This window comes from Dipodomys merriami, unplaced genomic scaffold (assembly GCF_024711535.1).
Source record: "Dipodomys merriami isolate MVZ:Mamm:240054 unplaced genomic scaffold, mDipMer1.0.p SCAF_9, whole genome shotgun sequence".
NCBI lineage: Eukaryota > Metazoa > Chordata > Mammalia > Rodentia > Heteromyidae > Dipodomys > Dipodomys merriami.
In genome coordinates this window covers 39983011-40009396 of record NW_027206512.1, presented here as the reverse complement: position 1 = coordinate 40009396, position 26386 = coordinate 39983011, and the positions used below count along the sequence as shown (strand labels likewise).

Here is a 26386-nt window from a genome sequence, read left to right as displayed (position 1 = left end):
GTACAGTTATGACTGTATAAATTATGTAGACAAAAATGGATGTCTTTCTGTCTTAGAATTTTTATAAAGGAAATTAGTTCATTGAAGCAATGGAAGGACTCAAGTTCATTTGAATACATTTTCAGTTTTTGTGTGAGATACAGGACAAACTCAGATAGTAGATGGGATGGCAGAGTGGGTGTAGAAAACCCCTCCTACTACAAATCTAAGAGAGCTGAAAATAGAAGCTCTTTCCCGCCACCATCACAGCAAGGGAGCTAAAGAGTTTACTTGGGATCATTTAGTGGACATTTCTGAAGCATGGTGACTTCCCTGGCTTTGTTCTTTTTTTATTTCTTTGTGTCAAACAGCAACAAAAGTCTTAGAAACAAACATGACTGTACAGAGCAATCTAAAATGAAAAACTAAAGAAAAGGACTCCCATTGGAAAGTGTCATAATGTTATCAAGGAAAAGAACCCTTGATCTGAGAAGCATTTATCTCTCAAAGACGTATGTAGGCTTCCTAAAATGGGTCATCAAGATTCTCCCAAATCCAAAGTATTATGAATCTTGTACTTATGTGTGTGCATTACCCTTATACTAGTGTAGACTCAGATCCTATATACCCAGCTTTGATAATGTTTTTAAACATTTTTCATGAGTTTTACCATCACCAATGGGAATGAACAACAGAAACTATTATGATTTTATTGGTGGTTATCACAAATGAAGAGGTCTGTGTAGTTCTTTCTTTGTCATTAAGTTCCATGAGAACAAGTATATTTTTAAACTATTTTCATTGTGGATGGCCAATAAATTATAAGTGGCTTTCTTTAGTGTACAGCTGACTACATATACATTATAACACTTTACTTTGCAGGATTCTTTTTTCCCCTACCCCTATCATGAGTTTTACAGATCATCTCTTTACTGTTGTGGACTCAGAAGAGCTGAGAGATATTTGACATCTTGATCTTTGCAAATTGCTGAAAGAATTAATTTGGACAGATTGTTGAGCCAAGTCAAGCCAGACATGTTTACTCTAAACTATGGAGTTCAACTGCACATTTTTAGAAATAATCATGGTAACTGATGGTACCAAGGTGAACAATAAATTAGTATAGCTTAGAGGCTAACTTCTTTTCTTTCCTTAGCACTCTTTTTCTAAAATGATATAGAGGAAGATCATGCTAAGTACTAGATCAAATGGGTGATACTTACATCTATTTTCTTTCCTACTTGAAAGAATCTGCTACCAAATGGAAATGAGTAACTTCATTCAATTCATACTTTTAATTAAATGCATATTCCAGGCTTAACTGTTAACAAAGATACTATGGTATCAGTATTCATAGCATTCAGAAAAATATGAGGGATTTTCATGAATGATTGTACACTGGTTAGCCGGAATTCAGGGTTGCATTCTTTCTCTGTATTCTCCTCCAACTCTCCCAATGACCCCATTCAAAGATTTTGACCAGAGCTCGGAGAACCTACTATTGTATTTTAATCTCTCTCAAATTTGAATAAAGTTGTAGTCTTAATTGCTTTGCTTTAATTTTTGCTTTAATTTTTAAGTTACAGACTTATACACTTAACAAAATATGATTAACATTATTGATGTAATGATCTTAAGGAGAAGTAGCATTATCCTTGGAATGTGTACAATTCTGAATAGATCACAGACAGGATTGATGGTTTTGTCGTTACCTCAGTCACCACACAGCTGCCTATGTTCAAATATCCATTGTTATATGCACCCATTTGATCAGATATGATATCTGGTCCCTTAATTGTCCATGACTATTTTGAACCCTTTTAAATAATGAAACATCAACTTAAACCTGAGTAGCTACAAATCTGTCAGCATTTACAGTTTCTGTTGACAGCTGTTGATAGCCTTCCAGAGGCATAATTATGGCCAGATTGTATGGATTTTGTAGTCAACTACAAATGACTTGCAATAATGGTTTAAGCCCAGGGATTCAAGAAATATTAGTTTGTTCAATCTAATCAGTAGAATGTTCTCTTTTTTTGGTAGTGTTTTTTTATTGTTAAGATGTTGCACAGAGCGGCTATAGTTACATGAGTAAGGCAATGAGTACATTACTTGTCCATCATTGTTACCCCTTCCCTTCCTTCTTGTTGTCCCACAATCCCCTCCCTTCCCCACCTTCCACACTCCTCCACCCTTCCCCCACTTGCTGTCTGAAGTTGTAAAGTTTGTTTCCAATCTAAGTAAGTTCTTTACAGATATGTTTAAATGTAACCCAAAGGCATTTGATATTGGAAAAATTTATTACATTTCAAATAAATAATAAAATTATGTGAAGAAAATACAGGTCACAGAGTAATTGAGAATGTATTAATTTTTTCAATTGTTTAAATTACCTACTTGTTTCAGCTATTGGTTGAAATAGATGGCCTTATTTCTTGTACTGAACAAAGAATCCCAAATATTTTAGAAGTGTATTTACCATTTACCATTTGTATCTTTCTTTAAGTGCCAGCAACAACTCCCTACTCATAGTGAGTGTTAATATTAATCTACACTATTCAAATGATCTGCATGTGAGGTAAAGGATACAGAGGTGACACTTTAACAAAGGGCACAGGCCATTTCTGAAGTAAGGAGAGGTCTGTTTTAGTTTATAGTTCTAGAGGTTCTGGTCTGATTGGTTAAGACAGTACATTTGAACAGGAGAGTATGTTATGATAAATAGTGACCTCACAAATTAGAAAACAAGGAGAAAGAAAATGTACAATGTACAGGCCTCAGTCTTATAATTCCCTTCATGGGCACACTTTCAATGACCTAAGGATCTCTCATTCAGTCTCATTTCTTACTGGTCCATAATCCTACTGATATTGTCATGTGGGACTTAGCCTTTGACTAAAGACCCTTGGAGTTCACCTATCCAATCCATAGCAGAGAGCTAATAACTGTCTAGTGGAGAATCACAATATGGTTCTGAGCAAAGATGTCTTTTTATTTTTAGATGATATTGGTGTCTGAACTCAAGACTTTGGATTTGCTTGACAAGCTCAATGCCACTTGAGCCATGCTCCCCAGTCCTGCAATCATTTCTTTCTAAAGGCTGCCATTTTTGTAGCAGATGGCTTTTTTAAAATTATATTTAGATGTATCAACAAGCTTGCTTATGAAATATCATAGCCAGTGCTTCAAGCCATCAAGAACACCACAAGAATGTCATGAATAGAACAAAAAGCAAAGTCCCAAAGTTTTGGTAGTGTAAACAGAAATCATCAAAAGACAAAAAGGTCATTAGAATAGAAAACAGATAGCATATATTAGACTAGTTAAGGATTCACATTTATCTGTAATCCAATTAGCTGAACAATAAAAGAATAAAGTACTTATTAGAAGAAGTAAAATAAAAGACTGAGGCTCTAAATTATATTAAAAGAAATTCACCTAAATTAAGACAGATAATCCACCAGTTGTGGAAAAGTCTTTTGTGATTTTTATAACAAATGAGCTTGGAAAGTAGAAGATTTTTGAAGAAGATGCCTAGTGGAGGATTATTCATAATTTTCCTTTGAGTTAAAAATTTATGTATCTGGGTTGATTCTATATCTTAGCTATGGTTTAAAAAAATGCTTCAATGAACATGGTTGTGCTGGTGGCTTTAGTGTGGGCTGGTTTGTGGTCATTTGGGTAAATGCCCAGAAATGGCATTGCTGGGTCATAGGGAAGCTCTATGTATCAACCCAGATTCTCCTCAGTGGATGAATGGATCAGAAAATGTGACGTATATACACAATGGAATTCTATGTTTTCATTGGAAAGAATGACATTGACCCATTCATAAAGAAATAGACTTGGAAAAATTATATTAAATGAAGTAAGCCAGACCCAAAGAGACATAGGCTGCATGGTTTCCCTTATTTGTAATAACTAGAATGTGTTTATAAATCTACAAGTAAATCCAATGGACACTAAAAGACAAATAATTACATTTGGACATGATTCATTAAACAGTACTCTAAACATTCACACAATGAGGCAAAAAGGAGGATATTCTTAGGAGAGGATCACAAAGGCTCAATAGCTATGTACATATGACCATACAAAATGATGGTTTTAGAAATGAACTCCATGAAATAAAATAAGAGGTTTGTTATTATACTGTTCGGAGTTATTTTTTACTTTTCTTTTTTTCCTTTGGTTTATTCTCTTTTGTCACTTTTAAATTTCTGTACCCCTTGTTTTGTATATAAGTTTTTGGGAGGGAAGGGATGCACAGAATCAGTGGGATAGAGGGTGAACCAATTCAACAGTGATGATCACTAGACACTGTGTTGGAAATGGAAGAGGGTCAGAAGGGATAAATTGGGAAAGAATGAGGGAGGTGTGACACTGTTCAAAAGTGTACTTATTACCTGACTTTTGTAACTGTAACCCCTCTGTACATCACCTTTACAATAAAATTTAAATACAAAATAAAAATATGTAATAAAATAAACACCATATTTTAATTTAGTGTATGACACTAATGTTTTGTTTAATGTAAAAAAGTTGATAACATTTTTCTACTGTTGGACGGACAATAAAGCATTGTTACTAATTCAAAGCCATTATTATAAATCATAGGTTCTCACAATCACAGTCTTGGTATACCAAAAAAAAATTGACATAAACCAGGAAGACCATAAATACAAAGCACCTACTATAAAGGCCTACTATTACTTTATAAGAGAATATATTACTGTTGGAAGATATTATTTAAAGGATTTCTTTTGCCACTTGTTTAAAAGTAATATGACTAAAATCAAAGAACATATATTTGGAACTCAAGTATAGGCTCAGATATCTTATTTTTGTTTAGTTGAATGCAACTTTCTTTCCTTCTTTCTTTCTTTCTTTCTTTCTTTCTTTCTTTCTTTCTTTCTTTCTTTCTTCCTTCCTTCCTTCCTTCCCTTCCTCCCTCCCTCCCTCCCTCCCTCCCTCCCTCCCTCCCTTCCTTCCTTCCTTCCTTCCTTCCTTCCTTCCTTCCTTCCTTCCTTCCTTCCTTCCTTCCTTCCTTCTGTCTGTCTTTCTTTCTTTCTTCTTTCGTCATGGGGCTTGAACTCTGGGCCTGGGCACTGTCCCTCAGCTCTTCAGCTCAAGGCTCTCCACTTGATCCACAGCTCCACTTCCAGTTTTCTGCTGGTTTATCAGAGATAAGAGTTTCACGGATTTTCCTGCCCAGGCTGGCTTTGAACCGTGATCCTCAGATCTTAGCCTCTTGAGTAACTAGGATTACAGGCATGAGCCACCAGCACCCAGCAAATGCAACTATTTCTTAGAATAGACTTCTATGTGGTACTGAAACAGGCATTTGTAAGATTCAAAATTGGGGCTTGGTAGATACCAGTTTAAGAGAATATATCAAGAACTTTTCAGTAGTCATGGAAGGTAATTGGAATAGAAGAAAAGTGTTTTCCATGTTAATAATTTAGAAGATCTTACAGAAATGGTGTATTCTTTGATTCATGACAAATTTTGATAAGGATAAATAAATGCTAGAAGCATAAACCTGATGGATTGACAGAGTGAGTCATTTTAATATGACATACAGAAGCTGAGGAGTTACTGGGTTATAACAACACCCAGAGTGCACATGTCAGAGTGGAAAGTAGTAATAGAATGTTCATGAAATTATTTGGATTTCCATAAAACAAGAACATAAATGCCTCAAAAACTGGAATGTTTTACCTCCCAGTTGTTAAGTTTACTGAGCATGGTGTTAGATGTTGGAATAAAAAATAAAACAGGAAGCCAAGAACCAAGGCCTGTAAGATGAAACAGGGAGGAGGAGGAGGAGCAGAGTGATATAGAGATATGTGTGGGACCATCCCAAATCATTCCATGGTATGAATGATTATCTTGAAATTTCCCTTGATCCTGGACTATGAGGTAAAGAGAAATCAGGAGATGAAACAGTTGAGTTCTTTTGGTCATTATTGGTTGGGATAATAAAATGCTCTTGAAATTATTTCAAGAAAAGGACGTAATAAAGCCACTAAAGATTTATTTAAAACTGCAATTATTTTGTTTATTCTAGGAATTACTATAGAAAGTTGATAATAAGAAAATGTTAATTATGTTGATGTCAGTATTTCTTCATCTTGTACTTCACACCTGAGGCAGGAGACTCAAAGGAGGAAGCACCAGTTTTACTGGCTATTTCTCATTCCATTTCACTTCTTCTCCTGAACTTTACTCCTTTAGTCACTTATACCAGTACAAATCCTCCTGACTTTTTTCTCACTTGGATATTTCATCAACCTGGCTGATTATCCTATCATAGTGAGACTGACTATTTGTTTTCTGCAGGGAATGAGATCAAAGTGCACCTACCTCTAAACCTCTAAATGAAAACATCTGTTGAGAGTAAATGTAACACAGATGTTTTAGACAGTTTGATTAATGCTGTTTTACTAATGTAGCCAAAAGACCCAAGATAATTATAATTTCATATTTATCAAGTATTTATGTAGAACTAGTATCATGACATAAAATCTATGTGGGTTGAATGAAAGTTTAAATACCTTATTGACTTTGGAAAAAGAATACATCCATATATGTATGTTATATCTGAACATATACTCATTCTAAATAAATATATATGTATATCAGGTATATGGGAACTTGATAAAAATATCTTTACTCAGATAAAACAACACGAATGCATTTCAAGGAACTCTTTTTTTTTTTTTTTCTGGGTCCGGTCGTGGGGCCTGAACTCTGAGCCTGGGCGCTGTCCCTCAGCTCTTCAGCTCAAGGCTAGCACTTTACCACTTGAGCCACAGCGCCACTTCCGGCTTTTTTTTCTTTTTGCTTATGTGGTGCTGAGGAATAGAACCCAGGGCCTCAGGCATGCAAGGCAAGCGCTCTACCACTGAGCTATCTTCCCAGCCCCACGAATGCATTTCATTAAGATTTTTGTAATGGGGGCTGGGAAGTTGGCTCAGTGGTAGAGCGCTTGCCTTACATGCATGAGGCCTTGGGTTTGATTCCTCAGCACCACATAAGCAAAAAGCAAAAAGCCGGAAGTGGCGCTGTGGCTCAAGTGGTAGTGCACTAGCCTTGAGCTGAAGAGCTGAGGGATAGTGCCCAGGCCCAGAGTTCAGGCCCCACGACCGGACCCCCCCCCCCAAAAAAAAGGATTTTTGTAATGTATATCTGATTTACTTGATATGAAAATGTTTCCTCATTACAATGAAATAGCTAGCTGGACATATACTTATACCTTCTCCTTTTAAGCTAAAGCAAACCTTAAGATTTCAGAGTAGCAATGCATTATACAGTGATACTTTCAAATGAAGCCAGCAGAAGAGTGTTACTAAGCTTTCGGCTTAGTAATGCACAATTAGAGGGTGTGACTGGAGCAATGAGATTCAGAATGTGTCTTTGAGCAGATGCTGCAGCTATTTGGAGTTCCATCCCTGCTCACCTATGACTACACTTGTTTGCAAATGGCGAGATCAACCCTGCTTGAATATGGAAAAAAAATCCTTTCAAGAGACAAACTTAAAACATAGTTTCTACTGTGTCCTCATTTGAGCTTATATTACATTACATTAAAAACAAGCTTGGAAAGATGAGTCAAAAAGTTCATGATTTCTAATTTCTTGAAAGATTTCATGCTTTCAATATCCTCTGGAATCCGAGAGAGCTTTATTTAGCAACAGCCTTTGTGTTTAATGAAACCAACATAGCAACCATAAAATGAATCAATTCATTCTTTGAAAAAATTAACATGAAAAATCCCAGTTGATTAATTCATCATCCTTTCATTTATGTATGCTGTTTATTTTCTTTTTTAATCTGTAGTGTTTACATGCTTGCTCTTATGGTTTTGTATTAAAAGATAGATGTTATTTGCTACCCGAGTCTCTCGAAATATAACACAAACATTTCAACACATGGAAATGTTTTACTCTGTCTTTCTCTATTGTCAAAATTTCATCAAGATTGCTAAGGGTTAGCACAATACTAAGAACTTTGGATACAAGATTTTGGGGGAGATTCTATTAGAAGAAGACACTATTAGGCCAAAGAGAGCCAGATGTGGTTCTAGTAGCGAGTCTAATTCAGATATCATAACATGATGTATTTTAATTCATTTCTAACCTTTTTCTTCCCACAGCTATGGCAATATACATATGAGTAACAACAGTGAGAGATGGAGTTTGGATGTTGTCCTGTTTATATACTTTGACCTTTGTTTACATGTTTCTAGCTAAAGTACCCTGCAAATCACCATACATTTTACCTTAAGCATAGATGAAAATGAGTGGAAGTGGACTAAGTACCCATTATTTGAACTTGTGAGTTTTTCAATGTGTTTGCAAGACACTTTTGTGCTTTGAATATATTTCCTTTCCAAATAAGGACTTATAAATCATATATGCTCTATTATTAATACTAATTGTCAGTAATAAGTCTTCCTGATTTTTTATCTTAATTATTACTAACACTCAGTCTAACTTGTCTTTTTCTTTCTTTCTTTCTTTCTTTCTTTCTTTCTTTCTTTCTTTCTTTCTTTCTTTCTTTCTTTCTTTCTTTCTTTCTTTCTGTCTCTCTCTCTCTCTCTCTCTCTCTCTTTCTTTCTTTCTCTTTCTTTCTTTCTGTCTTTCTTTTCTTTCTTTCTTTTTTTTTTTTTGTTGGTCGTGGGGCTTGAACTCTATGCCTGGAGGCTGTCCCTGAGCTCTTCAGCTCAAGGCTAGCACTCTACCACGTGAGCCACAGAGCCACTTCCGGCCTTTTCTGTTTATGTGGTGCTGAGGAATCGAACCCAGGGTCTCATGCATGCGAGACAAGCACTCTATCTCTGAGCCACATTCCCAGCCCTAGTCTAACTTTTCTATTCCCTTTCTACTATTTATCATTGGTTTGCAGTTGTACATATTTATGTCTCTCCCCTGAACTCTCCACCTGATGACCATTATTTATTGCTTGGAAGTGTCTCACCTTGATGTATTCTAGCACAGTCTACTTCAGCTCAATTATGAGAGCAGGTGCTCTGCAGAATATAGTGTTGCTGGCACTTGACTGGCCTTGATGTACAGAGGAACTGATCTGAACTAATGAATAAAAGCACAGATATGCTTTAAGCAAAGCCATATATATACATAATATGTATGTATATATGTATACATACATATACACACACACACATATATTCAATTTACTTCTTCGGGATCAAGAAAAGAACTGATCTTATTATTTTTATTTCCACATTGTTTAACATGGCTTCTCTGCACAATAAATTACTTCTACTTGTTTTATAAATAAATATGGTTTTAGTCAAAAATACTCAATTTTAAAATATATAAATGAAACACCGTACATGAAGTACGAGTAAGAAGCATGGGAGTGTTGCTTCTTGGTTGTCCTTGCTTCTGTGAATGAGAAACATAGCACTTTCTAGCACTTCGAGAACTTTTGTCTCACTTGAGATGTGAAAATAGAGAGAAAAAACAGAGAAAAAGAAGATAAATTAGAGTATTTTTTCTTCCAAAATGAATCCTGTGAGAATATGAGAACTTTTCTATTAAATATAATTCACATATTGCTTCTTAACTTAGTGACATTTTATTAATATTTATTTTACTATATTGTTTTACCCACACAGTCCTTAGCCAATATTAATCTGAAAAATTAAGCAGTGAATTTTTCCAGCCATCCATTTTTCCATCCCAGACTGTGGGATATATAATGTTTCAAAAATGCTTCCTGTCCTCAAGGAATTTATAAATTACATCTTAAGAAAAGATGGTATTTTCACAATATTAAAAAAAAGAAAAGATGGTAAATGTGACATTGGAAGAGGACTCTTTTGATTAGACTGAATAAAAAGACAGGATCAATCAGGGTTAGGAAGTAAATCAGATCTTCAAACCATCAAAAAACATTTTATTGAATAGATATTACATTTCTGCAAAGATGTTTGGGTTTTCTGTGTAAAGTATATTACTAGTAATGGCATTTCAATAGTATTTGTGAATTTAACTTAAATAGTCATTCTCAATTGTATTTTAAAAGTCTCAGACTAGTTAGTGCTACTACTAAATGTTTGCATTTTTACTAGATATTGTATATTATTCTTTTGCTTTTCTCATTCACATCTTCAGTTTGAACAAAATTAAGCATCTCTTCATCAGCTAATTTATTATTTTTATTTTTTTGCTTTTTAACTTCTGTGTATTTATGCCTTATTTACTTACACATTTACTTACTGTCTGACTGACTTACTTATACTGACCACTATTGAATGATGGACTCAGAGCCTTTCATTTGTTGGTAAGCACTGTACCACTGTACCACTGTACAGGGCCTTAACCTCAGATGACAATCCTAAGATAGATATTTTCTGTGTAAATGGAATTACAAAGGTGAAAAACCACTTTTTAGCTTGTTTGGTGAGTTGGATTGTTGCCAACATTTTTGTCTGGGCTGGCCTCAAATGAAGATCTTCAAATCTCTGCTTCTTGGATAGCTGGGATTGTAGGTATAAACCAAAAAGCCCAGCCTTTACCTTGAATTGTTTTGACTTTTTTTCTCAATGCCCTGGTAGAACTTAATGTAGAAAATTAATTTTACCTCATGTTTTATAAAATGTTCTTATGTATATTTCTGGTTTTTGTTATTTCTAATATAGACTAATTTTTCTATTTGAATGGCTATTTTAGAAATCACTATTAGTTTAAGAGTTTAGCATTATTTTATATTAAACATACAATTCTGAAACATGCTTCCCATTCACAGAGCATTTAACAGTAAATAATGTGGAATTTGGTATAACTCTAACCACAAATTAATCATTCAGAAACAGTAGACATTTCTTTCACTTGGCACTAACACAATTATACAAGCAGTTTCTCTATTTGTTTTTGTTTTGTTTTGTTTGTTTGTTTTTGTCAGTCATGGGGCTTGACCTCTGGATCTGAGTGCTCTCCCTGAGCTCTTTTCCTCAAGGCGAGTGCTCTACCACTTTGAGCCACAGCACCACTGCTGGCTTTCTAGTAGTTAATTAGAGATAAGAGTCACATGAACTTTCCTGCCTGAGTTGGCTTCGAACTGGGATCTCAGATCTCAGCTTCCTGAGTATCTAGGATTATAGGCCTCACCAGCACCTGGCATAAGCAGTTTCTTACTGCTGAACCTGTAATTGCTTTCTTAGCACCTATGGAGATGATCATGAGTTTTCTTACTTAATAGTTATCTAGAGTCTATTGTGGATTTCTAATTTTGCATCTTCCTATTTTATATGTTACTGGTTTTGATTTGCTTTTATTAGTGAGATTTTATATTTTAAATTAGTTTGCTTATACCAGTCTGATCTACTTTTCAGTATAGAAATCTTGTCAGAGTGGAATCACTGGCCTAGTTGGAGAATGAAACACAAAGTGCTCAATTGATTCATTTTATTTGGAGAGGTTTGATTTTTTTTTTTTTCTCATTGAAAGTTCCCAGGGAACTCATGTTTACTGGAACTTGCTTACAGTGTTTTGACTCTGATTTCTCAAGCATTTGTAATTTATGCATTATAATTTTGTTTCCTTGTTAATTTGGTTGGATTTCACTTGTGTTTAATTGGTCTTACTCATGAAATCTTTAAAAATTATTTCTACTTTAAAAATTCATTTCTCAGTCTTGCTTTACCAATTCTTTCTAAACTGCATTTTCCTAATGTTTTGAATTAGTAACTATTTTAGCTTTATTGCTTATTTACTGGTTATTTTTTAAGCTTGTGGATAATCACTTGTGCACAATTTCATTTATTTATATGTCATAAATATAGCCGTAGGTTTTCAAAAGTATTCAATTTCCCAGTAGTTAATATAAAATGTAGTCAGTACTTACAGTGATACTTTCTTTGAAAAATTTCTCATTATTATGTTTTTGTACACTTAGCATTTTTATAGAAAATTATTTAGACATTTAAAATGTATTCTTCAGGGGCTGGGAAGGTGGCTCAGTGGTAGAGTGCTTGCCTCGCATGCATGAGGCCCTGGGTTTGATTCCTCAGCACCACATAAGTAAAAAGAAAAAAGCCAGAAGTGGTGCTGTGGCTCAAGTGGTAGAGTACTAGCCTTGAGCTGAAGAGCTGAGGGGCAGCACCCAGGCCCAGAGTTCAGGCCCCACAACCGGACCCCCCAAAAAAATGTATTCTTCAGATTTTATGGCTTACATTTAAAACCTTTTGTGATCATTTACATATATCATATTATAACATATATAAGATAATGTATTATCACCTATCCTGGGGTATATTCTGGGCCATTCTGAGAGATGGTTTCCTTTATTAAGTGATCACTATTTGTTCTTGATATGATAGAAATATTTCTACTTTCACTTTTATTTCTCACATTCTTTTAATTGTCCACTGTTTCCTATTTGCATTTGTGTTTCTTTTCTTCATGTTAAGCATTATAATCTACATTATTTCAGTGACCTAATTATCAAGATTCACTAAATATTTGATTATATAATTATTATTAAGTTAAAAATCTAAGATGTAATTCCAATATCTTTATAAAATTATAGATTCTTATATATAAAATCCTCAGTACTTATATAAGACATGAAAAATAATTATTTATATTCTAGATACAAACAAGTATAGACAGAACTATCATAGTTCTATGTTCTGATGATTTTATTAAATATGGTCCAGGGTATAGAGAATATTAGGATATAGGGAATGTGGTCATTTTAGAGATTATTTATTGACTTCACATTCTAATGTAAAAAATTTATGTATATTCATTCTTATTAGCTTCTCTCTCTCCCTTTACCCTCTGACTGCATTATTTCCAGCCCTGCCAATATGATGTTTACCCTTAAATGAAATGTGTATATGTCCATGCAACTTTTCCATCTTAAGCAGCTTTCATAGCATTCTTACTATCTAGTCTTAAGCATAGTGAAATCAGTGGAGATTACATTTTCTAGCTGATCTCCCAGTGAATGATTTTTTTTTCTGCCTTGCTTCTCCATTTTTTTTCTTAAAAAGTAACAGATAAACTTGTTTCTAAGTGGTCCCTCTGTGGTTTTCTCTGGGAACTCTTTTTCAACTCTTTTTTCATTCTACATGCTTTTCTGCACATGAGACCCTGCCAGCCATCATCTCTGGCCTATGTAATTTGAATTTGGTAAACTGTAAAACATTGTTCCTAATAGATGAAATGCAAGAGGAGGGTTCTCTGAAGCTTCCAAGGCTGGCCCAGTAAAAGCATGAAATGACAGCCTATGTTGCTATTGACTTTTATTCATTTATTTGTTTGTTTTTGTTTTCTGGATTTTTCAAATTTTATTTTATTGTAAAGGTGATGTACAGGTGTTACACTTACCTAAGTAAAGAGTACATTTCTGGTTGAATATTGTTACCCCTCCCTCCATTTCTCCCGCTTTCTGTTCCCCTCCTCCTCCCCACTAAATGGTAAAGTTCATTTCTAGCAACGTGTCTGGTGAGTATTTCTGTTGCCTTGGTTCACCCTTTGTCCTCCTTTGTCTCACCATTTTGTTATTCCCCTTTCCTTCCCTAAATCAGATAAATGTATATACAAGACACAGGGTACCAAAATCAGAAACAGTGACCACAGAGGATAAACCAAAATGGCGGGGGGGGGGGGGGGAGGGAGGGAGAAAAAAATAACTTCACACAATACATTAAAAACAAAAATAAAAATGAAAAACCCTCTTGTTATGTATCTTAGAGTTCATTTCCATCAGCATAATTTTACAAGGTCATATGTGCATAGCTATTGAGCGATTGTGATCCTCTGCTAGGACCATCCGAGACATAATAATTATTACAAATAAGGGAAAGCGCATTGACTTACTTTTTCTGGTCCTGGAGCTTGAACTCATAGCCTGGGCACTGTCCTTGAGCTTTCCTGTGCTCAAGCCTAGCATCTACCACTAGAGTCACAGCACCACTTCCTGCTTTTTCTGTTTATGTGGTAAAATTATCCAGGGTAATTTTACCCTGGGCTTCATGCATGCAAGGCAAGCACTCTACCACTAAGCCACATACCCAGCCCACAGTCACTTTTATAATAGCAGTTATGTAAGAAATGAACTGACCATTTGGCAGAGGCCGTATGAAAATCCAGGGTACCTATAAATTGTTTTGTGCTTTTCTTTTCTCTATCTTTTTTTCCTTTCTCCTTTCTAAACAATTAACTTATTGTCCATATCCTTCTGTTGTTTCAATTTCTTTATTGATGTTACACAGCTTTGTGTGAGTCTTAGTTTTATTGATGTTGTGGGTTTTTCCCTCCTTTTATATCATGTATCCTGTTTTAGTTTAGGAAAGATCGGTTACAATTTTGACTAGGTACAAACAAATTTTTTGGTCGCTCATGGGGCTTGAACTCAAGACTTGGGCACTGTCTCTGAGGCTCTCCCTCTTTGAGCCACAGCACCACATCCTAAAAATGTTTTGGGTGTGATATTCATTTCTTAAAATTTTCTCTTCTTTTTTAACATGGAAATCGTACATAACTAAGTATAACCTACTCCTTATATTTAAATTGAGGGAGTTCTTCTGGGAACACATAATTTATTCTTCTATAAATAATGCAGGGAATGCCTGGAGAGTGGGCAGTAATCATAGGCAGCTTGCTCTTCCTTCTGTGATGATCTGTGGAAACTTCTTATCAACACTCCTTTTCCTACCCTCTGTCAGGCCTGATTTAACTTCTGTAAGTTGAACATCCCTGTGATTCAGAAATAACCTTGATAGTTTTGAGTTTTTCTTTCTGTTTCCCTCTTGTTTCTTCTTTATCTAGCCATGTGTTTAGATGACAGAGATTGGCAGGTGCATAATTTCTAGTGAGTTGGAATTTCCCCCTTTCCCTGAAAAAGAGATACTCTACTGGCAACGGTGTATTTAATCGTTAATTTTTTCCAATTCAGTCCTTTTTGAATAACATGGTGTTAGATTGGACTGAGGAAAGCTTGTAGGTTTGACCCAAGCTTTTTTTTGTTTGTTTTTTTGTTTCATGCTGTCCTTTGTAATCAAGTAGGAAGGAAAAAGATAGTGATTGCTCTTTGACAGTGCCAGTGAAACTGGAACATTCTGTAATATGAGACTGAGTAATTTTATGTACATATATACTCATGCATGACACATATATACATGAAATATATAAATAACTTACATTCCTATATCTTACAAATGTGCTTATATAGGAATATGTATTTAAATTTGAGTAGCTACATCAAAACATAAAATTATACATGTTGATGATGTAATAGTGAATGTTCTGATATGTGTAATTTAAACATTACATAATGTTTAAGTTATGTAATGTTTAAATTAGGCTATGCAGATCTGTTTCCTCAAATATTTATCATTTCTTTCTTTTTCTACTTTTTTTTTTTTTTGCCCATCTTGGGTCTTGAACTCAGGGCCTGGGCACTCTCCCTGAGCTTCTTTTGCTCAAGGCTAGCACTCTACCACTTGAGCCACAGCGCCACTTCTGGCATTTTCTGTGTATGTGGTACTGAGGAATTGAACGGAGGGATTCATGCATGCTAGGCGAGCACTCTACCACTAAGCCACCTTCCCAGCCCTTTATCATTTCTTTTTATTTTAATTGTGAAAATGCAGTACAGAGGGGTTACAATTACATGAGCAAGATAATGAGTACATTGCTTATCAAGCATTGTTGCCTCCTCTTTGTTTCCCCTTCCCATCCCTTCCCATCCTCCCCCTCAATCCTCCTCTTCCCCTCCCCCCCACCAAAGTTGTAAAGTTCATTTTCGACATAATGACTCGTACATCTTATTGTTGCAATGGCTCCACCTGTATCCCTATTTAAACAATTTGTTTTTCCCCTTCTCCTCCACAAATTATACCGACATCAAATACAGTGAAAGCAGGGGTTATACTGTGAGGGAGGGACATACAAAGCAACAAAGAAATCATTTCTTTGTGATGAAAATTTATACAAACTCTTCTTCTAGCTTTTTGAAATACAGAGTACTGTTTCCTAGTCCCCTACTGTGCAAAACCACACCAGAACTTCTTGTTCCTATCTAACAGTAACTTAGCACCAATTGATCAAAATGTTTTCATTCATCTATTCTCTCTGCTCTCCTGGGCTCTGGTGAGGATATTTCTATTCTAGCTTCTATGAGATCAATTTATTTTTAGATTCCACATATAAATGAAATCACACATTTCTTGTCTATCTGTGCCTGGCTGTTTTTACTTAATATCATCTTCACCTCATGATAGGGTTTCATTTTTTATGGTTAGATAATATTGTATAATGTAGATATATCATGTTTTCCTAGTTGATGGACATTCAGGTGGTTTCAACATTTTTGCTGTTAAGAATATTATTTCTGCTTGGCACTGGTGGCTCATGCCTGAAATCCTAGCTACTTAGGAAGCTGAGATCTGAGGATCACGTCTCAAAGCCAGCCTGGGCAGGAAAGTCCTTGAGACTTTTATCTCCAATAAAGCACTAGAAAACCAGAAGTGGTGCTGTGGCTCAAGTGATAGAATACTTGCCTTGGGCTGAAGAGCTCAGGGACAGCACCCAGGCCCAGAGTTCAAGCTCCACCACTGACCAAAAAAAAAAAAAAAAAAAAAAAAGAAGAAGAAGAATACTATTCCACCCCATTTTCCCCTCCCCAAGTTGTAAAGTTCATTTCTAACATTGTCTTTTGGGGGTGGGGAGGGAAAGTGGGAGAAAAATGAGGGAGGAGGCAAGAATATTAAACAAGAAATATACTCACTAGCATAAGTATGCAACTGTAATCCCTCTGTATATCACCTTGACAATTCAAGTAAATTTAAAAAAAATAAAGAATACTTCTCCAATAAACATGTGTGTGTGTGTGCATGAGTGTGTGTGTGTGTGTGCGTGTGTGTGTGTCTTTGACCTGTTGATCTTATATAGATATATAGGCAGTAGTAGGATAGATGAATCACATTTAATTTTTTTAAAGAAATTTCTACACTGTTTTCTACATACAAATTGGGCTATGGGCTACGGTGTGATAGGATTGGCAAACACAAAAAGCCTCACTAAAGAGCTCACTTTTTCCTGTTATTTGTTTGTTTTTTTTTGGTAGTCTTGTAAGAACACAAGAAGATAGCCATCTGTAAGTTAAGAGGAGAAAACTCACTGGTAACTGACCATGTTGGAGTCCTGATCAGCAGACAACCAGCCTCCAGATCAGTGAGAAAATGTCTGTAGTATAAGCCACTCAGCTGGTACTATTTTTTTTTTTTTTTTAGCCCAGCTGAAAAAAACAGCACCCAGGTGTGGAGAGTGTACCTTGTGCTCTACCTGGAGAAATAAGAAGAGATAAACCTGAAAGGGATCATTGTCATGGTATGGGAAAATCCACATTAGGAATGCTTTAGGGAACACGATTGAGAACATTTTTGCCTGGGACTTAAAAACAATGTTAGAACCTTGTTATGGTGTCCAAGTTAAATCTAACATTGCCTTGAATTCAAGAAATAAGAGCTCCAAATAGTAACTTGCAAACAACAACATCAACAACAAAAAGGAAACACTCACACACACACATGCACATACACATGCACATGTGCACATACACACTCACAAAGAAGAAGAAATAGAGACTCATAGTTGAGATCTGGGGTTTTACTTCTGTCAAAGGTTTGTATCTCAATTCCTTCATAACTACATAACTTTAAGCATGTTGATATAATTATTTAACTAACCCTAGAGCTATGATATTAAAACAGACTTCACAAGGTGTTTTAAAAATCTTCTATGCATGTGAAATACATACAATAAATAACATTTATCATACATTTATCATACATTTATCATACAATAACATTTATCATACATTTGATAACGTGTTTAATAAATTGATTTTAGAGCACCAGAATGCAAAATTCTTTAGTAGATCCTATTTTCAGTAAAGGAAAATAATAAATTATCATAGTATAAATTACATTTTTGAAATTTAAGATTCTGAGTTTTTTGTTGCAATCCCATTAAATAATATAGTGTTCATTGTCTATACCTTATTTTTATATATAATGATAGAAACTTACGATTACTATCTGGAACTCATAAATAATTGCTTATAAGTGATCTCATTACATTTTATTGCCACCTTTTGGACAAGGACTAGGATTTATGATCTTTTTTTAACAAAGAAACAGCAGCTTAGAATGATTGTCAAAATTATAAATAGCTATTGGCACAGTAAAAATTCATAAACAAGACTTCCACATTCAAAATAAGGATGTAAATCAGCTCTAGAAATGACTGTAAGCACTGAAAACAAGATAAAAGTACAATCAGATAAAAGTATAGTCTGTGGATGGAAACTCTCCAAGTAGACTAATTACCAGGTAAATGAACCCTCCCTGTGATCTAATGTTTGTCTAATGTAACAAATATTCCTCATTATAACATGATTCTTATGCTTGTGTCTAGATTTTGCAATGCAAAAGACGTTAACAAAAACTCAAATCACATTTGTTTAACCAAAAGATACAATCGATTTAAAATGTCAAGTAACTTATTGCATCTATCAGGCTCGAACTAGGCATTGGACTAGAGATCCTACCTTGGGTTCTTTTTAATGGCTTCCCTCGTGGTTCAGATACAAAAGCATTTTCACTAATTTTTTTCCCCAGGGGGACAAAGAGAAGTGTAGCATGAAAGGAATGTGATGTGTGAAAGCTTTGGTCTTCAAAGTGCCATCAAAAAGAAACTGTAAAGAAAATAAATTATTTTCTTAAAAATCCAAACAATAAATATGTAGTTAGTGTTTTTCAGTATACACTGGGAATTCAGCAGTAAACAGCTACAGAAGCAACAAAGCACTACAACCATTGCAGACCTCATGGAGATTATATTCTTGTAGGGAGAGATAATATCAGTGGAGATCTCATTATCAAATAGTGTTACTAAATCATTCGCTTAGTACTTGCTTTGTAATATTTACTTGAATTGTACACTATGATAAGCAATAGACTGTCTTCCAAAAACCCTAGGAATATTTAATTCAATGTGACACTGATTTTTTTTACATTTTAAAAATTGTCAATGTAAAGTTGATGAACAGAGGGGTCACAGTTACATAACTCAGATAAAAAAATACATTCCTTTTTGAACAATGTCATCCCTTTACTTGCTCTCAGTGTTTTCCTCTTTTCCTAACCACAAGTTGTATAGTTCATTTTCAGTATAGTGCCTACTGAGTACCACTGCTGCATTTGTTCACACTTTGTCCCTTAATATCTGTGTTCTCTTTACTCTCCCAAAGACTGATAAATGAACAAACAAGACAAAAGGAAAGTGCAAAAAAAAAAAAACCCTAACAAAATAGTTCTTGTTTCCATTTCACTTTGAAAATACTATTTTATATGATCAGCTGCACATAGCTACAGTGCCTTAATGATTGTCTCCTTTGGTCTCACTCTGTGTGAATATCTAAAGACCTGTATAATTTACCATGGTCCAGTGCATTTTTTTTTAGCCATCCAGTGTGATTAGTTGTAGATTTGTAGGCGCATTAACTTACCACAAATGAGGGAAACCATGCAACTTGTTATATCTCTGTATTTGACTTAGTTCACTTAATATAGTTTTTATTCCCAAGTCTTTCCTTATCCTTACAAATGGTGCATTGTTATTCTTTCTGATGGATGAACCAAATTCCATTGTGTATATATACCATATATTTTTGTGAGAAATCTGATTGGAGGAATATTTAAATGCAAGAACAAACACATTTACAAGAAGCCTACATTCTTAAACTTGAGACTCAAGTTTAGGAAACTTCACTTTACGGTTGCAATTACACATTGGCAGAAAGCTGGAAATATGGATCCATTTTTCAATTTTAAGTGAATTATGAGTAGATAAAATTATTGTTCTTAAGTGTGTCTTCCTGTTCTTAGTGGAAGTGCCACGAGAAAATTAAAAAGCATGAAAAAAATTTTAAATTGTTAGTAAGGATTTTAGAAGGAAAAAGCACTTTATTAATAGATACCTATTTTGCAATAGCTTTTCAGCCTATATAATATACCATAACTGATATAATTATAGTATAAAATGCTAAGTGTAGATTTAAGAAAATACTTTCAATAAAGGTGATCCTTCTTTACTACCAACATTTTTTCAATGCTACATTTTCATATTCATTTTTCTGGCTTCAAATCATTCACCAACCCATTCTGATGGTAGCCAGGTCACATTCTGTGATTTTTATTTATTTATTTTTTGTTGTTGTTTTTACAGCCTCATGGACATTCAGATCCAGAAGTGACCGTCACATCCTCCAAGAATGGAATTAATTCACTTTATGACTGAACTTGAGTTGTGAGGTGTCATGCCTAAGTCCACAGACTAGTTGTATAATAAAACAATGACTACTATTGATTAAAGGTAGGAGGCAGGCACGGGGTAAACAGCACACTATTGCTATTTCCATTTATCATAGTGAGCCAGAGAGGATATGTATTATTTGCCCAAGGATCACAGGATTAGAAAGTAACTGAGCTAGGTCATCCAAAAATTGCAAGTCACTCAAGTATTCTGGTTTTAAGTTCTTTGAAATTTATGTAGCCCTAAGTTGCATTCTAAATTTCCCCAAGTTCCTGTTTGTTTGTTCGTTTTTTCTGAATACATTCCAAACCTTATTTTCTTAAATATTGTTCTTAGGGGCAGGGGGAATATCATTGTAAAAAAAAAAAAAAGAATCAGCCAGCAATATTCTTGTTTGGTCTCTTTTTAGAGCTGTTTCTCTTTCCTCTTTTCCCCCCAGAAAATTCAAGTATTTTTCCTCAATTATGCATACTTATTCATTCTGCCAAAAACTCTTTTAAGGATGTTAAAGCTGTAGTCAATTTTCTCAGTTTGATGTTCCAAAGGAACCTGCTGTGTCTTTTTCATTCTATGCAAAAATAGACAGAGTAAGATTTACCAGCTGCCAAAGTCACTAAGTCACAAATCTTTCAATTTGTTTTTTCCATTGTTATCTTTTCATAGTTTCAGAATGTGAGCAGCATTTAATCTTTCTATGCTTATTTTTCCTTTAGAGAAAGAACATGCTGGTACTTGTTTGCAGATGATAGAGAAGTAATCCCAAAGAGAGAAATTATTCTTCCAATTTCCAAGAACCTTGACTACTAAGTATTCTACAACCTACTTAGCCAAAACAAAATACAAAATGATTTAAAAAAGCCAAATAAACAACCAAGAGACAGCTTACAAACAAAAGCACAGGAAGTTCCTGAAGTATATACAGAACAACCATTCTTCTTGCTGGAATTGAGAGGATGTTTTCTCTATCTTCTCCAGAGAGTATTCTGACAGTGTTTACCAGCTATTTTGGATTCTGCACATCTTTTGACCTAAAAAATTCACATAATGAAAACATATGCAATAACAGATATTATATCATGCTTTTCTATATTTGTAGACTCTAACCTTTAAATATATACATGACCTGCCACGAATCTCACCATGGGAACATTTGGGGGTCAAGAAGAAGGCGAAGAGGGCAAGAGAATGATGGAGGAAAAGTAATTTTGAAATATATGTTGTTTGTGTGTGAATTCAAGAAAACTCACTGAGAGCTGTTAAATAATACAGGGACAGAAGGACTGAAAATGATAGTGTAATAGATGGAGTTACTATGACTAATTATAATATATGGAAGTGTGACTTATCATGGTGAATTCCCTGTCTGCAATGAATATTTATTAAAATCAATGAATCACAGAAAGTGAATAGGATGTATTGTCAGTGGGCACAAGGGAAGGGAGAGGGCAAAAAGAGAGGGTGAGCATAATTGAAATAAATCTTATGTTTATACCTGAAAGTAGAACAATGACATTTACTGGATGGTAAATGTCATTTTTTTTTACGATGGTAGAAAGGGAATGAGGGGAAATGGAGAGGATGAGTTTGAACAGTGGACAATGAAATATCCTTGTTCAACTAGTGTATACTCAGGGAAGATCTTTAAAAAAAAGAAAAAATGTATAATAAATATTTTTGGAAAAGGAAATTTTCTAAGCATGTAGCAATAGGGCATTTATTGAATGAATTATGATATAACCACAAAAACATATTATAGGGTCATTAAAAGGATATTATTGAATTAATTAATACTGAAAGTCACTCATAATATGTGGTGAAACCATTCAACAAAAACAAGAAAACCCATAAAATAATCATGCCTCATCACTTATTTTAATAAGAGAAATGACTTGAGAAAAATTATCCCTAAATCATCAAATTTTGTGCAAATCACTCATTTTATTACAATTGCTGCTAATTTTCTATATCTTTGAAACTAATCTACTGACATTTTGTCTAAAATATTATTTTTTATATACTTGGAAATTTAAAGAATATTAAAAACAAGTATGTTCATCCTTTCTTTAGTGATGCTTGCCACTTGCCAGCTGATGCAGGTGTTAAAGAATTAAAGAAATGGCTATTTGAGGATTTCTTAGAAGGTAAAAATCACAGGATGATCTCTGAGCATACAAAAGCAACACAAAAAGCTCTTGGGCTCAGATTTACACAAGACTTCCAAAGCAAATTCTTCTACTTATGAAGAAGAAAAAGAAGATTATTTGCATAATAAACTTGAACATGTTAGGAATTATCTCATTTATTGATTGGATTTTCACATATTTTATGAAGTTATACCTGGAGAGTTTTTTTTTTCATTTTTCTCCCAGCTAAATCCTCCAGTACTATTTATCAAGTAATTCATCTGATGCATAACAAATTCCATAATTTTATGTGTTTATCACCTTGCTTCGCAACCTGATGGAGAACTCCATCAAACACCAAGACCATTTTTTTTGAATCCCTAAAGACGTTATTGTGGAACCCAACTTAAATGACTTAAATGAATGACTCTTAATCAAAAGCCTTGGTTCAGGATTTAGTTATTACTGACTACTTCTGCACAAAAGCAAGCTAAATATGTATCATCTCTGTAACAATCATACATACACATGTCAGTCTTCCAGTGTATTTCTTTCACATTTGAGAATAATATCATAAACTTCATAATGCCCTAGGAAGTACACATAGGGCTTTGACTTGTTTCTCTTTCTTTATTTTCTTTCTTTTTTTTTTTTTTAAATATTTCATTGTAAAGATGTTGTATAGAGGGGTTACAGTTACATGAGTAAGGTGATGAGTACTTTTCTTGTTGAGCACTGTTACCCCTCCTTTGTTTTTCTCCTACTCTCTCTTCCTTTGCCCACGTCCCCCTTGTCCCCCCCCCCCACCTGCAGTTGTAAAGTTCATTTCCAACAAAGTGTCTTGTGAGTGTCATTGTTGCAATGGGTCATCCTGTGTCCTTGTTTCAGCATTTTGTTATTCCCCTTCCCCTCTCCAAATTAGATAAATGTATATACAAGATGCAGGGTACCAAAATCAAATCTAGGGACAGTAGGGGATATACCATAGGGGGAAGAACATACAAAAGAAACAAAAGAAAAATCACATAGTACATGAAAAGAACAACAACAAAGGAAAACCTCTTGTGTCCAAATCTTGGGTTGATTTCGCTTAGCATCATCGTATATGGTCATTTGTACATAGCCTTTAAGCTTTTCTGCTCATCTAATAAGATTATCCTAGAAATATACTAAATATTGCAAGTAAGTAAAACCATGGGGCCTATATATTTTGGGGCCTGGCTTACTTCACTTAATATTATTTTTTCCAGGTCTTTCCATTTCCTAACAAATGGGGCAGTGTCATTCTTTCTGAAGGAAGCATAGAATTCCATTGTGTGTGTGTGTGTGTGTGTGTGTGTGTGTGTGTGTGTGTGTGTGTGTGTGTACATATACACACATATTTATATATCACATTTTCTTGACCCATGCATACAATGAGAGGCATCTGGCAATGGATCAAAGATCTTGAAGTAAGTGCTGGGAAGATGGCTCAGTGGTAAAGTGCTTGTCTTGCATGCATGAGGCACTGGGTTTGATTTCTCAGCACCACATGAGCAGAAAAAGCCAGAAGTGGTACTGTGGCTCAAGTGGTAGAGCTCTAGCCTTGAGCTGAAGAGCTGAGGGACAGTGCCCAGGCCCAGAGTTCAGGCCCCACAACTGACAAAAAAAATCTTGAAGTAAAAGCAGACACCCTGAAAACATTACAGATAGGAAAAGGAGAAACTCTAGGGCTTCTTGGCACAGGCCACAATTTTCTTAATAAACACCAAGAAACAGAACAAGTCAAAGAAAGGTTGGACAAATGGGATTGCATGAAATTGCAGAGCTTCTGCATGGCAAAGGACATAGCTAGCAAGATCAATAGAAAGCCCACAGGAGAAGATCTTCACTAGCCATACAATAGACAAGGGTCTCATATCTAAAATATACCTGGAACTCAAAAAATTAAATCCCCCAACAACAAATCCTCAAAGAAACAACTGCCCAATAAATAAGTGGGCTAAAGACTTAAAGAGAAACTTCTCTGAAGAGGAAAGAAGGATGGCCAATAGACACATGAAGAAATGCTCAACCTCCCTAGCCATAAAAGAAATGCAAATCAAAACAACATCTAGATACCACCTCACTCCAGTTAGAATGGCTATAATTCAGAACTTTAATAACAACAGATGCTGGAGGGGATGTGGACAGAAGGGAACCTTACTGCATTGTTGGTGGGAGTGTAAACTTGTTCAACTGCCGGGTCTTAGTCCTTCCCATGAAAGAGGGACAGGGTTTGAGGAAAGGTAAGTGTGGCTGCTCAGCTGTTCCCCAGCCTCCCTAGGCTTGGGAGACAATCAGACACAGCGGGGAGTCATGTCAAGGAGGAAAAAATTAGTTTATTAACAGAGCAAGGCCTTTTTAAAGCCAAATAGGAGCAGGTGGCATGGGAAGGGAGGAAGAGGAACCAATCACTGTCAAGGTCACACCCTATCATGCACCTAAGCTTCCACGGGCTGGTTATACACTGAACATAAAGCTAATTGGGCTCTGCCCACTTAACTCCCTCTCAGCGCCATCTTTGCTGTCCATGTGCTCTACATTCAACCACTTTGGAAAGCAGTATGGAAGTTCCTCAAAAGGCTCCACGTAGAGCTCCCCTATGACCCAGCTATACCACTTCTGGGCATTTATCCAAATGATCACAAAGTAGGCCACGCTAAAGCTCCTGGCACGGCTATGTTTATTGCAGCATTATTTACCATTGCTAAGATATGGAACCAACCTAAGATGCCCTCTTTCTTTATTTTCTATGTTCACTCATTTTGACACTTTCTTGGTCTTCTTGTCTTTCCTCAATCCATCAAATGCCTTCCTATTTCAGACAATTTTTACTTGGGAATTAACCTGTTCTCTCGCTCTCATGTAATTCCAATCTCTTCTCAATTGTCATTACCTTAGAGAAGCCTTTGCTGACCAGTCTAATCTAAAACAGGCAATCTCCTCTGACGTTTTATTATCTTAAATACTTCATTTTCTTTCTTACTACTTATGATTGGCAGGTATTTTATGCATACATTTTCTTAAATTATGTCAAGGCACAGGTGCCTCATGCCTGTAATCCTCGATACTCTGGAGGTTGAGATCCAAGTATGACTGTTGAAGCCAGGCCGGACAGGAAAGTCCATGAGACTCTTACCTCCAAAATCACCAGAAAATTGAAAGGGACAGCCAACAGGGACAGCATCCAGGCAGGGAGTTCAAGCCCACAACTGAACAAAACAACGACAAGAAAAAAAAAAACTTGCATATGTATTCATTGACTCCTTCTACTACAATATAAATTTTATTAGAGTAGGGAGACTGTTTTACTCTGTCTTCAGAATCATAGTCTAGCATTAATATAATTTTTGTGTGGTTAGGAAGATGGAAGGAATTATTTCAAGTTATCCAATGTCTTATAAGGAAAAACATTACAGGAATAAGTATGTCTTCTTTTGTAATGAAAATAATTTGAAGTATCTAATGCCAAAATGCACACACACACAAGTATATTACTACACACACACACACACACACACACACACACACACACATTAACCAGAGCAAAAAGAGCAGGAAGCATGGTTGGAGCAATAGAGTGCATGCCTTGTAGTGCAGAACCCTGAGTTAAAACGCTCAAAACTGCAAACTAAATAAATAACTTAAATATAATCATTAGAGTGTATTGGTTTAATCATAATCATCCAGTTATATCATATCCTTATTAAAATACTCACTGGATGTGAAATTGCAGCTATTGAGGCCATAAGAAAATTTTATAATTCATTAGGATGAACCATTTTATTATGGTTTTAATGAGGATAAAAGTTGGTTCTGATATTAATCTATCATTTAATAAGTCAGTGACCTGGGACAAATCTTTTAATACTGCTGAACCTAACTGCCTCATTTGTAAACTAT

The 26386-nt window shown here is 35.1% G+C and overlaps 1 long non-coding RNA gene across 1 annotated transcript in view; it reads left to right on the top strand.

Moving 5' to 3' along the window:
• LOC138820834 (uncharacterized) overlaps positions 1-21358 on the top strand; it is a 105773-nt gene extending 84415 nt beyond the window's left edge. The window contains exons 3-4 of the long non-coding RNA XR_011369997.1: positions 20253-20399; positions 21053-21358. This is a non-coding gene — a long non-coding RNA (uncharacterized lncRNA). The remainder of the gene's footprint in view (positions 1-20252; positions 20400-21052) is intronic.
• The last annotated feature ends 5028 nt before the right edge of the window (positions 21359-26386 follow it).